Raw genomic sequence first — 12,557 nt, 5'->3', positions numbered from 1 at the left:
TGGTTGACCGATAGCGTAACAACCGCGAAATTTGCTTATTTTTCTACATCACGTCTATAAATATTTCATCGATGGATATGCATGGATATAAGATAAAAATTTCAATTTTAATTATAAAGACGTTGACGTATACCAATTTGCCTCCTAAAGTTGTATGACTTATATATTGCATTTAAATTGTTTAGGTTCACTCTAAAGCAACCATGAAGTGGGAAATGAATTTAGAGAAACCAACCGCTCGATAGAGAGATTGTAATGTTTTATGGTGGTTGTAAAAAATCCTGCCAATTTGGTTCTCGTTTCGAATTCGATCAACTTGGTCAAACTTAGTTACTCTTATAAACCTATACTTATATATCATGCACTCCAAAGAGCAACCCATATCAATTCAATAAAAATGGAAAAACCGACCGTTGGATGAGATTATTACAATAAATTATGAGTGTGATAAAAAATTTAGCCAATTTCACCATATTTTCGAATCCGATCGAATTGGTCAACCGTCGTCATGATATGTAGAATATATATGCACATATTCTATATAGAAGTATGAGAACTTCCACAAACATATATAAACACACACACACACACACACGTGTGTGTGTGTGTGTTTATATATAGGATTAAATTCAGTTTACTCCCCTGAATTTTGGGGCTAAAATCAGTTTGGTCCCTCTTTTTGAAAATCGATTACGATGGTCCCTATACTCTCCAATAACATCACTCGAGTCCAAAATTTGAATTTGACTCGAAAGATGACGTCATGTGCTGAGTTGGAGCCGACATGGGAGCCCACTTTTCGGACTTTAAAGCCCACAAGGAGGGCAAAATAGACATTTCCACAGTCTAAAAAGTGGGCCCCACTTCTATATAGAATATGTGTGTGTGTGTGTGTGTGTATATAAGAATATATATTTATAAACACACACACACACATATCTATATATATGTGTGTGTGTGTTTATAAATATATATACTTATATAGATATATGTGTGTTTATAAATATATATATATATATATAACCTTGCTCAGGGCGGATATCCGTACCTAAGCAAAAGGTACGGATTTCCATATTTGACCCACTTTTCGATCATATTTTCACATCTTAACCGTTCAGTTTTTAGGTTTATAGATCATCTCTACAAATTTTCAGCCAAATTGATGATCGTTAAGGCATTCAAAACAACAATTTACACGAACGAACCGAATCTGTCGAACCGGAACCGTTCGTGTTTATAATGGTAAATTGCAGTTTTGGATGCCTTAACGATCATCAATCTGGCTGAAAATTTGAAGAAGTGATCTACTCATATATACCTAAAAACTGAACGGTTAAGATGTGAAAATGTGATCGAAAAGTGAGTCAAAACTGGAAATCCGTTCCTTAGCTTAGGAACGGACGTCCGCAGCCAAGAAGGGCTATATATATATATATATATAACACATACGTATATAATAGTTTACAGGCTTTTACGGGCCGGGCCGGATTTTTGCAGGCTTTTTGACGGGCCGGCCCTCTACCCACCAAGGCGGGCTTTTGCGGGCTTTTTGACAGGCCGAGCCAGGCTTTTGGCCCTGCTGGACGGCGGGGATTGGCGTGAAAGCCAATCCCCGCCGGCCAGCAGGGCCAAAAGCCAATCCCCGGCAACGGCGCCAAAAACTTGTTAGCATTGAAGCCACCCTCAAGTGCAAGAGGTACAAGTTATAGAATAGGGGATTAAGTAAGGATGTCGAACCCACGAGGATTGGTAAATCCTTTCCTAGCTAGGGAAAACCTAAGGAAAAACTAGAAGAATATGCAAATGTACAATCACAAACAAAGGCTCACAAGTGAACCAAAGTTCATGGTGAGTATGTGCAAGATGGTGTGTAGAGATTTGATTTTGATTTTGAGATTGGTTTCTATTCAAATTGAGACAATGAAAGCAAGTAATATAAACTAAGCTAAACTAAACAAGTTGTTATCAAATGGATGAGAGTTAGGGCATCGGGTTTCACCTTTTGCCTCCCTTGCAAGCATTAAAGCAATTGAATATGAATGATGCAAAGCTAATTGTCCAACTACCCTCTTAGCATCCGGATTGGACTACTAAGGCTTAAACCCCTTTCATTTTATTAACTCTAACGGATAAGTCTAGAGCTAACTACCTAGAGACAAATTCAATTACCGGATAGGTCTCAATCCTTTGCCCCTAAATGCATAAAGCTTAGAGTTTAGGTAACCAAGCAAGCAAACCAATCCTATCTCTAGGTGATTTTAGCTCACTACCCTCACATGCACACATGGTGTGCTTTCATGCTCCCTTTTTGCCTAAAGGTAATCAATCTCTAGGAAAAACTTCATGTCATGGCAAACACATAACTCAAATTGATTAGGTCTAAGTAATGCATTCAACTATTGACTTAGCATGTGAGAATGACAACATGAATTTGCATCAATTTATAAACAAAAGCATCAATACAAGCAAGTTTGGCTAGGGCTTTCAACCCTAGCCCCAACTAGTTCACTACTCACACATAGTTAGATACACAAGCTTCAACATTCTATTGAACATCAAATACATAAAGAGATAGAGAGTAAAGGGTGACTATTGATGATGTCGGAAGATGTGGTGGAGATGGGTCTCCAAGAACATGATGTGGTGGTAGTCACCTCCTTCTCCTTGCTCCAAGCTCTTGATATTGGTAAGAATAGTGAAATTTGGGATCTCTAAGGTGAGTTGTGGTGTTGAGTGGTGGAGGAAATGGAGGTTGTAGTGGTGGAAATGGAGGGTATAGAGGTGGAGATGGTGGTTTTAGTGGTGGAAATGGTGGTTTCTTCCCTAGAGAGAAAATTGATCTTGGATAGGATGAAGATGATTGAATGGAGTCAAGAATGCTGAATAATTGGTCTTTTGCCTCTCTTTGATCGGCTATGTGTGTCCTCTATGGTCCCAAAGTGTGCAAAAGATGCTCTTACACCATTGTCCCCCAAATGGTCCCAAATTGGCAAGGTGACAAAAGGACAAGGTGAAGGGAGATATTTGAATTTCAAGTGATGGGAGATTCTCACCAACATGGTCCTCCTTTGCTGGAGAAAAGACCCTCCATGAGTGGCGGCTCGTCGGAAAAGTTTGCCGGAAAAATCGCCAAAAAAGTCGATTTGCAATTTTCTTCCAATCTTCGTGTCTTCTTCCCCTAGCTTCAAATCTCCACATTTCAAGCCTCAAATAATCATTTTATTTTCAATGCAAGATTTCCTACAAATAAAAGGAAATGGATTAAAAAGGGTAAAATAACATGGAAGACAAAACAATTTTCATAATTATGGGGCACAATCGCATAAGTAATTTGTGACTCAACACTTACCCCAGCAGATTTTTATTCCTACTAACTCAATTCATAGTACAATGACAAATATACCCTCAATCTAATTAAACAACTACATTTTATGCCATTCTCTCATCTCTCTCTCTCTCTCCATATCCGGTACAGATCACCGGCCACCTTCGCCGGAGAAAGTTTCACGGCGACATGGAGAGTTGTTCTTCCCGGACGGCGGCTTATACCACCGCGGAGGCGACGCAGAAGATCCATGGCTCTACACTCTTCGACGCCGTCTGATTTGGACTAGACGATTTGCGGAATGGTGACAGGGATCTGTCGACGACATAGAGCGCCCCATCGTTTCGCGCTTGGCCCGCGATATGGTCATGGGCTTTCTCTGCTTAACTGTCTTCCACTTCCGCGGCCTCAATCTCGACTAGATCGACTCCCTTTTTTCCTCCGATGCAGAAGAACCAACAGTTGGGTTAGAGTAGTCGGGTCCATCTTCATCATCGTCGTCGCCGACTCCGGCAAGGTCAGCAGCCGTGCTCGAAATGACGTCAGAGGAAGACGACGTTGAATAAAATAGACGCTTTACTTATGAAGACGAAGAACGAATTAAAGCTCTTTTTGGCAGCAATCTCATTAACCTTGCCACCATCATTTTGGGTTTCGCTGGATTTTTGCTCAGGTAATTTTTGGCTGGTTTTCCAGGGGTTTAGAATTTTCCAAAGGGTTTTATATTCCAGAGAGAAAATGAACTGGGACCAATTTTAACCATGCCTTTCGTGGTTTCCAAGTATTCCTTATAATTCTATTTTTTTTAATTTTTTGGTAAAATGGGGGCAGAAGGCCCAACAGGAAAGAAAATGAAGGAAAAAAAAAAGTTCTACTGGGGCAATAGAGGTTTGTTAAAGGTCTATTTGGGGGGGGGGGGGGGGCCGGCAATAGACGTTTTGAATTGATGTAATCTTCTTGTTTTTTTTTTCCTTAATCAAAGTTTTATTTGTCTAAATTTAGGGAGATCAGTTCCCATTCCGGCGACTGAAAGTTTTATTGGGGGGCAATAGACGTTTTGAATTGATGTAATCTCCTCGTTTTTTTTTCTTTAATCAAAGTTTTATTTGTCTAAATTTAGGGAGATTAGTTCCCATTCCGGCGACTGAAAGTTTTATTGGGGGGCAATAGACGTTTTGAATTGATGTAATCTCCTCGTTTTTTTTCTTTAATCAAAATTTTATTTGTCTAAATTTAGGGAGATTAGTTTCCATTCTGGCAACTAAAAGTTCTATTGGGGGGCAATAGAGGTCTGTTGGGGGATAATAAACCTTTCCGACGACCTCTTTGGGGATATCCGGCGAGGTTTTTAGAGAAGTCCGGTGGTGGCGGCTGGTGACCAAAATCCAGCAATCGTTGGCCGGATACCGGGGACCGGTAATCGAACTCCGGCGAAGTCTCCTATGGTTTCTCTCTCTTCCACTCTCTCTCTCTCTCTCTCTCTATGTAACAAAGGGGTAAAGGTAAAATAGTCTGAAAAAAAATAATAATGATAATAATAATAATAATTGGGTATTAAGGAATATCTTATTAGAGACTTCATGGGTAAGAGAGAATTAAAAAAACTTAATGGGGTAAGTGGGAAAAAAATCTATAAAATTAGGGTAAATAGACAAAAACCCAAATTTAAATATTATTTTTTGTTATTTTTTATTTGACGTTATTACCTCTCATATTAAACAAATTTTTTATGTTTTTTTAATATTTATGAAATATTTACGTAAAAATTTTCAAATATGATTGACAAACTTTCTTTTCTTAAATATAATATAGATATAAATACAAGTGTTATTAGTCATCTTTTATGTTTTGAATTAAAGCTAGACCTTCAGATGATGAATTCCAATGGGGAAAGCTGGCAAATCTTATAATTATGAAAGGGATTATCTTATAACTTTTTTTTTTTTGGGTGAAATATTATCTTATAACTTAATTTTGCTTGGATCAAATCGATTTCACGCATTTTAATTAAGGAGCGAGGACTCTGTTTGGACCTGAATTTAGCTACTCTCGTGTACAACCATGTTGAGAAGAAATGGGACTGAGTTGGCACCCATTCAAGATAAATAGTTCGTGAAGTCATACAACCAAGGGAAAAGTGTCGGTCGGTCACCCAGCTTGATTTGAGGTTTTAGGAACAGACGACTGAGGGAAAAGTGAAGTCATACTGTTCGCTCAAAAATTGTCTCGGCCGCGTGTCACTGGGCCGAGGGCTTCTTTGGCTTACACGTGTCCTTCTGGAGTGGTGATGTGTGAGCGGGCGTGCCAACTCGCGGCCGGTAGGCCAAGCAAGGTTTTGTTATAGATTGTAGATCTTGCGCCGATCTGACTTCTGATCAGTTGATTGTGGGCCGAGAAATGATCAATCTCGGCCGCAGGGTTCTCTCTGCCTTGAATGCAAGGACTTTAGCACGGATCGGCTTTACCTAGCCGGAATGTTCGGGCTGTGCAACTCGGTGAGTGAACGTGAAAGTGCGAGTGACAATTGATAGATCTATGGGATGCAGATACTCACAAGTCACGGTAAAAATAAAATCAAAGTATAAATTATTACCCTGATGCCTTGATTCTATACGGGTATGAACAAAGAAACGCATGAATGCTAGAAAACTTGTTTACTAGATCCAAACGTTCTGGTGATTTTCTTAACGAGTGCAGGAATGTAAAGGTGCATCAAATAAAATGCAAGAAGATAAATAACAAGAATGTAAACTGCGGGAAATAAAGTGCAGGAAAATAAATAACAAGAATGTAAAGAGCAACGAAGTAAAGTTCAGGAAAGATAAGTACCGGTAAAATAAAAGCAATAAGATAAACACGTGAAGATTGATAAGTGTTGTAGAAATGTTGAAATGTATTGAGATAAAATTTGAATCACCGCGTAGAGCGTTTGGTCGAGGACCACTAACAATGAATCCTATGGTCCTTTTTATAGTGAAACTAAACTACTGAATGAGGAAAAGAAACAATCTCAGCCTTTACAGCTAAGACCGCATTGATTACAAATAGAATAGTATTCATGTTTGTGATATTTTTGACGTTATCAATGATTGATTCTTTCATGAGCAATCAATCAGGTCTTGTAACTGATGATTGGCAATAACACCTCCTGATGCTCATTCAAGTTAATTGCCCCAAACTTTGGTAACATTTCTCCTGACAATCAATCTCTTTGATGAATTAGCCGCGGTCATTCATTACGACTTATGGGTCCGCGGTTGTTATCTTTGGTCATAAATTTGACAATAAACATTTAATGTGCAGCGGCTAATTGAGAATCAACTTTGTAAATCTTTAATGTGCCACGACTAATTTGATAATCAACTTTGTAAATCTTTTAATGTATCGCGACTAATTAGCCGCGGATATTCATTACGCTTTGTGGGTCACGCCCACCTATCTGCCACGTGAACCTTGCCAAATATAGGTTCAAACACATACAACCGAGGAAAAAGTGTCAGTCGGTCACCCAGCTTGATTTGAGGTTTTAGGAACGGACAACCAAGGGAAAAGTGAAGCCATACAACCGAGGGAAAAGTGTCGGTCGGTCACCCAGTTTGATTTGAGGTTTTAGGAATGGACGACCAAGGGAAAAGTGAAGTCATACAACCGAGGGAAAAGTGTCGGTCGGTCACCCAGATTGATTTGAGGTTTTAGGAACGGACGACCCAAAAATCAGTGAGTTGGACCATGCGGCCATATGTTTGGTTTAGTCCGAGTTCAAAAGGGTGGTTACGCATGTGGGCCGAAATGAGAATTAAAAGTGTTCGGCCAAGTTTAGGCAACAATATCGACTGAGGAATCCTCGCAAGGAAGGAGTTCGAATCAATTATAGATTTCGATTGTGAAGATTTCAGATATTAGCCAAGTCAGGATTTTATGAGACGAATCAATCCTAGAAGGAATGAGAATCCTACTTCAATTCCACGTCTTGGAGGACAAGTTAGCTAGGGTTTTTGACTTGTATATATAGCACATTGTAACTCATTGTAAAATGTCCTGCACCACACAAACAAATCAATATACAACTTTTACACAAACTTCTCTCTTACTATCTCATAGGTACTTTGCCTTCGATTCAACTTTTATAACTTGTTTTTCATTTCTAGTTTCTTATTTCAATTCAGTACTTTACATTCAAGCACTTTACTTTCTTGTTCATTTACTTTATATGCACTTTAGTTTTCGCACTTAGGAGTAGTTCGTAAGGTAGAATCTTCGTCCGTTGATCTCTTTCGGCCAGTCCGGATTTGATCAATGCGATTTGCTGTTCACACACATATCATCTCACAACGCTTTGACAACCGAGTCCACTTCACCTTCGTCTTCACCGTGATTTGCGAGTACCTTCACCCAATAGACCTCTCGCTTGTCACCCGAACCTTTGAGTTTACTCAAGAAGTGAACGTGATAGAAGATCCCGGTCAGGATTGACGCCTAACCGAAGTCCTTGCAACAGAGGCATCAGAACCTAACGGCCGAGAGGGTTCCTTCCCCGGCCTACAATCATTTGAAAGAAGTCAGATACAAGCGCAAATCAGATCTAAACCTCAGTCGGCCATTCAGCCGCGAGTTGGCACGCCCGCGCAATATCAGAAGGACGATTCAACCACAAGTCCCTCGGCCCTCATTTCGGCCGAGACGATTTTGAGGCAAACAGACTCGTGACACACAACAAACAAAAACTGTAAACTACTCAAATTAATTTCAACAAGACATATATCTGTCCCTTGGCCAATTCCTAAAATGCCATCCAACCTAACAAAAAACTAAGCTAAAAGTCAATTAAGTCCAGCTGTTATAATAAAGATTGTGGTGCCTGCGACGACGACGAAGACTTTTGTGACTGCGACGGTGAAGACTTTGGTTATTACTTGTATCTGTAGCCCATGATTGAAGTTATGCTATGTGGCTATTGATTACTTCATATGCCAGAATCCAAGAGCACGCGTTAAACACTAGTGTATCTTGAGAGAACTTTTCCACCTAGTAACAAACTTGCTTCCTTGATCACATACAAGGTGCGTACTCGATCATTGACTTGGTTAATTTTCTGTGTTCGAAGCTTCTTTTTCTTTTTCTTCCACTTTCTAGTATATTTTACTACAATGTTGTTTCATAAGTGAAGATACTGATTACCATCTGCAGTATATCAAACATAATATAAGAACTTTTGTGTTGTTACACGCATGCATCAGTTTTAATATTCCAAATTTACTAATATAATTGTAATGTTGAACTTCACACCCTCGCACAAGATTTTTTTTTTTTTTTTTTGAAACTCTCTCACACACACGCACACGCACACATACTCATACATTAGCGGATCGAGATGCAGAAAATTCAAGACACAATTATGTATTATTGTGAGAAACGTTGCCTGTGTGTATTGTATAATACGTATAGTGCTGATTATGTCATACTGAATCGTAATAAACTTTTATGTGGTATAAAATCTTTTAAACTACTAAAATATATTGTCACGCCCCGAACCCGGGTCAATTTTTTTTTAAATATTTCCCGAAATATGAGGTGTGAGTAAAAATAAAAATAAACGAATATAAAATAAAATCGACACTTTGTTAATGGAATTGACTTCTCATTTCGATATAAGGATAAATCCAACTCAAGATCACTAAGAGTACTCACTTCCGGAATAATGATCTTACATATACAAAACTCCAACTAACTCTAATTGTTTTCGATCACTAATCTTCATAGTTCTTGTGTTTAACAACCTACAAGACTGTTAAGGGGTGAGCTCAATCTGCAGCTCAATAGGGAGCTATTCCTCTTCAAACCAACGATAACCACACAATCATCATATGGTATGCATGAATGCATGTTCTATTCCCGTTAATTCACACAGCAGAATAAACTGAGCTTACATGTCTCATACCATGTATTTTACCACGAAGGTGACTCAGAGTACCCAATTGTATGAACTAACCCCCACCAAAAATCAATCCCCCTAACCCTCTTTTGCTAGTCATCTTGTCCATGCCCCTTTCACTAGTCCCGAATTACCCTTGCAATCCTATACTAATTGCGCATTAACAATGGGCATACCTGGGATCTGGTACCTGCTGAGGTTATAGACTCAACTACGCAAAAGATAAACCAACATACTCATTCCAATTGCATATTCACATTACCATCACCACCCTTATACTTCATGTCTTATTGATGCATCAAATACTTTGAATATGTAAGTGTATTCACTATTCAGCCATACCAAACAAACAGAGACAGAGGACATAAATGCATACAATCATGTAAACAACCATCCAACACAATCATGTAAACAACCATCCAAAGTTTTTCCCCTACCTGGAATTCAAGCTATTGTATAGATACATGTTCCTGCATAAAAAAGTAAATATCCAAGTACAATTCACAATTCCTATGTATAAGCACATAATTTATTTTAAACACAAGCTATCATTCTGGCTTAAGAACATACTTCAATATCGAGCTTATGCCTTAAGAAAATGGTACCTAAAATCTCAGGTCATTTTGGATTTCATTTGAAGTGCTAAATAACTAACCAAAATGTCTTGCAGATTTATTGTGAATAAAAACTGATACGAAAAACTGATTTCACAATGACATAAGTATCTCAAATGAATTCAGTAAATGGTGTCACAAGTTTTGTTGAAAATATAAGAATCTCTATGTTCAGTTTGTGGTCGACCTAAACAAGTTTGAATAAAGGAAACTATGGAAACGAAATGGAACAAACAGAAACATAATGAAAATTGCAGAATTTCCTGATGCAGACCCTCAACTTCAAAAAAATAATAATTTAATCTAGAGAAATCCTTTTTATGAGATTCCAATTCTGAAATGATCTTCAAGATGTCTACTGAAACTTTTATGAAGACACCAACTTCAAATACCCAACCTAAATGTACAGTTTTTAGTAAAAACTCAACTGGGTAAAAAAAACTCAGAAAAACTGATTTATAGAATGCAGACCTCTGTTTTTAGCCTCAAACTTAACCAATGAATCTTTAATGAAATTGTACGAAACTATACAGATATCAAGCTTAAATTATAAGCTTTCAACACATGCAAATGGTTTCTAAAATGAAAGTCTAGATCAAAGGATATGGTTGCTCAAAGTTAACTAAATGATTATAATGCAGAAACTTGTTCTAGCTTTCTCTAATGCCTACAAACTAATGTTTGAGGTTACTGCTCAGTCTAAGGTTGTTAAACTGATGCATATAGGTTCTTTGATCACTCTAACCTCTTGTTGTTAAGACAAAATAAGAAATCTAACCCAAACAGCGACCTAAAAATTACTCAGGACACCCATTCTTATGGAACCAGTTCTCTAATCATCTTGATTTGTTTCTATGCTTACACTCTGTTTGAAAATCATTTACATTATTAACTGTAGAAAACATTAAGCCAACTTAGACAAGAACTGAGCAAAAACACATGAACAAAGTTCCATAGAAATAGAAATAGATTTTAGGATCGAAACAAACCTTTGAATCCCAAATCTAATTCTCCGAAACTAATCTTTGTAATCATGCCTTCCCTTCTCTTTCTTCTACCCCTTTCCTTTCCTCTTCTTCCCTCTCTATTTTCATTCTCACATATTCTTTTCTTTCTCCCAGTGTCTCTTTTCTTTTGTTTATTTTCCTTTCTGTTTATTTCTTTCTTTCTATCCTACTCCTTTCTCTCTATCTCCCTCACTCATGTTCTGTTCTCCTATTGCTCTCATTGTGATATAAATCAAGTAGATAGCTGCTATTTATACTAGTCAGGTTCTTGGCCATCAAGCAAAACAATTATAATAAAATCTACATATAGATGTGTTTGTCTATATCTATCACTTAATGACTTAATCACCAAGCACTATGAAGTGATTGACATGAATGATCTTATCTAGATACAACTTGATCATCAAGATTACATATTTACAATATACTAACATATAATAAAGATATATATTCCATGAGTAGGAGGTGTCAAAAGACTAATCATAGTCCAAGACCTTGAGCTCTTACCTTCACCACCTTATGCTACAAGGAAACCTTCTCGCTGAACAAGAGCCAATGTAATTCTAAGGATAGACTTGTATAACCTTCTCAGTTCAAACCTTAATTAAAAGTTTTGATAGTAGGAGCTATCAAGGCATCGTCCTTTAATATTGCCACCTTAAGCTAAATATGCTTGATTATTAAAGCTACTCCATCTTGTTTATATATATTGGATTTGATTCAGCTAAACTTATCTCTAACAAGAAATGTCTGCATACTTGAGCAGAATGATACATGAGCTTATTTGACCAAGGCATATAAATATCAATTTGCAGATGCTACATAGAATTGATGACACTGTCAAAGATGTCTCATTTCCACTGCATACTAAAATATGATAACTTACATTTTGATTAACTAATCTATTTTAAGCTATGAATCCTATGATTCACTCAAACATAAGAAAGAGATTCATTGATTGGGTTTATAAGGTCTCATCCGAAAATTCTTAAACTCATTAAGTAAAACTAGTTTCCTACAAGTCTATATGTAATAGGTGATAGACTGCTTGAATGTACACACACTCACCCACACACATAAGCTCATATAGAACATATTATCACTTAAATATGTACTTAAAATTCCAGGTTGTTACATATATTTTTCTCAACCAGTGAAAAACTTACCGTTAGTCGTTTTCACACCAGTGGTTAAAAATTCTGTTAAAAATTTCATAAATTGTTGTTGTGCCAGTTAACTTTTGACGTGACACTACCACCGCGCAAGAGACAAACGTGGTAGTGTTATGTCAGAAGTTAACAGTACGTCAACATTTAACTGAGTTTTTTTATCTCGGCCATTACATCGAATAACAACGGAGGTATAGTCATGTCTATAAAATTATAAGATTTGAAATTTGAGCATGAAATTGAAAATGCCCCATAGTTTGGGGGGAAATATAACTATTTATTTTAGATAATGTAATTTATATTCCCAAATTTACAATCCACACTCATTCTTACCTATTTTATAATGAATTTTTCAACCATAAATTTTGGTTTTTATAAAAATACAAAATTTAAGATACTAAAAAATAAAAAATAGAGTGTGTATTATAAAATGAGGAGTGTGAAATAGATCCTATGATGTTACACTTTTTAATAAATTTTAAGATGCACGTGTACTCCACTGTTAAGTAG

The sequence above is a fragment of the Rosa rugosa genome, chromosome 3 (assembly GCF_958449725.1).
Source record: "Rosa rugosa chromosome 3, drRosRugo1.1, whole genome shotgun sequence".
Taxonomy (NCBI): domain Eukaryota; kingdom Viridiplantae; phylum Streptophyta; class Magnoliopsida; order Rosales; family Rosaceae; genus Rosa; species Rosa rugosa.
The sequence above is the reverse complement of the archived record's forward strand: the minus strand, read 5'-3'. Positions refer to the sequence as shown.